This window comes from Mus caroli, unplaced genomic scaffold (genome assembly GCF_900094665.2).
Source record: "Mus caroli unplaced genomic scaffold, CAROLI_EIJ_v1.1 scaffold_20513_1, whole genome shotgun sequence".
NCBI lineage: Eukaryota > Metazoa > Chordata > Mammalia > Rodentia > Muridae > Mus > Mus caroli.
In genome coordinates, this window is record NW_018388781.1 from 11 (window position 1) to 2,971 (window position 2,961).

The 2,961-nt window shown below is 49.7% G+C and overlaps 2 pseudogenes; both read right to left on the bottom strand.

Annotated features, from left to right (window-relative positions):
• Positions 1–238: 238 nt before the first annotated feature.
• Positions 239–1,021, bottom strand: LOC110287782 (annotated as a pseudogene).
• Positions 1,022–1,046: 25 nt separating this feature from the next.
• Positions 1,047–2,393, bottom strand: LOC110287781 (annotated as a pseudogene).
• Between the last annotated feature and the right edge of the window lie 568 nt (positions 2,394–2,961).

The window sequence follows — 2,961 nt, forward strand, 5'->3', positions numbered from 1 at the left end:
TGCAATGGTCCATGCCTCAAATGTAGCATCTTCTCAAAGTGCAAAAGCTGATGAAGCCAATTCTAGAAAGCTCTATATGTCCTGCCCACATGAAAGCTCTTGGCATTATTTGAACAAGGGCTGCTGGGGACAAAATGAGAGCATGTCATTGCAGTCACCAGTGACGTCCTCTGCCAGCACAACCAGTCTTCCGAGTGGAGACACACCAACTTGGTGGAACAATTCCCCAGGCCTCCGATCATCCTGGTGCTTGGTCCAGCCTCGGCCAGGGCCATAGGATCTCTGTATCCATAGTATAAATCTGAATGAGATCAGACACAATACTGGTAAGGTCATCACTAAATACCTGCCAACAAGTCTTCTCGGGCTCACCCTCTGCAGGCACCTCGACTCCATAAACCTGCTGTGCTGGGTAGAGCACAGCCACGGCTAGGTGCTGATCCTGAAGTAGAGGCATAGCCCCCAGCCCCATGGTAGCTATTTCGTAGCAGAGCCCAAGCTGTAACAGAGATAGGGGTTCGTTGCCAGCTGTAAACATTCAGCAAGTTCTTGAGGGAAATCAAGTAGTGCAGCAGGTACTTGTGTGGATGCTAAAAAGAGACTTGGAAGTGCAGAACTCGGAGCATAAGAAGCTCACATTGTACGATGCTGTCTCATGGCTCCCAGAAGCGGGAATCCAGCTCCAACGGCTCACTGCCCGGGTTAAAGTACTGTGCGATACGTTGATGATGTCACGAGTACGCAAGTGTTGACCCTCTACTTTGCCGGCCAAGTAAATGGAAGACATGGCGACCAGGGAGAGGTCATATACGTCCAGGTTGATCTCGCAGGAGAACTTATGGTAAATGGTGCACACGGTGGCGATGGGGATGGACTGCATGCCAAGCTTGACGCCTGCCTCCATGATGAACTGGGTTACTTGGAAGTGCACCCTCGCCTCTGGAACCTGCCTCTGCTTGGCTCTCTGCACCTCCATCAACCATTCCCAGCTGTCAGGCCGAACAGCCTCCATGAGACCCATGATTCCACGGCACGTAAGAAATTCTTCATTTTCTAAGAGAGTTAATCCTGTGCTTTGCAGCACTAGGATATTTCCACACCTGTGAATCATCACTATGGTCCCGAACTGTAAGAACTACTGGAGTTCCCTGGACTGTGTGGTCCCAGCCTTCCGACTTTGGCCTGGACTTAGGTTTTATGTTGTTTCTTCGCAAAGGGCTCTGATGAATGTCCTGAGGAATCGGATGTACATTTGAGACATAGCTATGGCCCCGAACTGTAAGAATTACTGGAGTTTCCTGGACCGAGTGGTCCCAGCATTCCGCCTTTGGCCACGACTTATCTTTTATGTGGTTTCTTTCCGGAGCGCCCTGATGAAGGTCCTGAGGAGATGATTGTGCTTGCTCTCTGCTGAGGAAGACTGCCTTTTCTACACAGAGTCCTCTGTCATGAGGTTTGGCGGACATCTCTGTGCCCTGCATCATCCTCCTCCTCTTGAGGGGCTGGGGCTTAGCTTCTGCCTGCAGAGAAGTTACTTCCAACAGGCGATAAGTCTGTGCCTTCTTTTCTTTGGAGACTTTGGTAACTTTCAGTCCCTCTTGGCCTGAAGACACTGGCTTCTGCCCCTCTCCGGGCGGCTGCTCTCCGACTAATAGGGGACACACTATCTGGTCTGAACGCCTACAATAGGGCTTGATCTTTTTGCCCTGGGAAAAGCTGTTTTCTTCTAGGGCAAGACTTTCGCAGCACCCGAAATGTTCTTCTGACTCTATGAACCTTGTACTGTCTCCCCCTAGATGGCCACGCCTCCACTCCTCCAGGCTCCTTGGTTGCTGTTTTGGATGTTTCTTGCATGGGTGTGTGTTGTTCAAAAACACCTCTTGCTTATGTCTGATGTCTAATAGATGTGAGACTTTTCCTGTTTTCTCTCTAGCCTTGTTAAGCAACTGCATTGTCCTCTTCTTCTCTTGGGCCTCCCCTGCTGTTGCCTTGGCGCTATTCTTTGGAAAGCCACTGGGCCCAACAAATGTCCTCCTGTCCTTGGGGTCTTCCACCACAGATTCGCCCAGAAAGATTCTTTTGGACACTATCGACAAGCTTGGATTTGGGTCACAGGCATGGCCCATCCCAGCACTGCTTATAAGTCGTGGAAGATGGCCTGGCTTCCTCTTGCCATGAGCAGTGCTAGGCAGCTCTGCTAGGCTACACTGAGGCTGACGATCACCCAGATCTGGTCTACTTCCTGGGATGACCCTGAGGTCATTAACCCCCTGGGTTAACAACGTCGACCCAGTGGCCAGTCCAGAGGTTTGCCCCCTTATTCTTTCATTTATGGCGATAAATTGTAGTGTCCTGACTTTCAGAAAGGTGGAATTCAACCTTTCCGGACTCATGTCCTCTTGACCTAGAAGGCTTTACCCTTCTAAGTCCTACCCTGAAATCAATAAACCTCTTCTACTTACTATCTATTTTAAGCTATCTATACTTCTATCTATTAATCTAACACTATCTAGATGACTTTCACACACTCACACACACCTACACACTCACACACACGCAATCTATTTCTCTCACACTCTCCTCTCTCTCCCTCTCTCTCTCCCCCTCTCCCTCTCCCTCTCCCTCTCTCACTCTCACTCTTACTCTCTCACTCTCTCACTCTCTCTCTCTTTCTCCCTCTCTATAAAACAATTCCAATGCAAGCAGGAAATCTGTACAGCTCCTCCAACCTCTAGCACCCAGCCTGTACTGTTTCTGCAGAGGTCTAAAGTGCCCTTTATACATCACAGTTCAGAATGTTGGGGCAGATCTGTCTCTTTATGATGCAATGGGCATGGCTAGCAGGAAGATGGCTGCCACTCAGGCTGAGCCCTAAGTATTCTGGTCTGAGGCTGCTGTCATTCCAAATGTTAAGAATGGCAACACCTAGGGAAACCATCCACAGATGGAAGGGCACAGGCA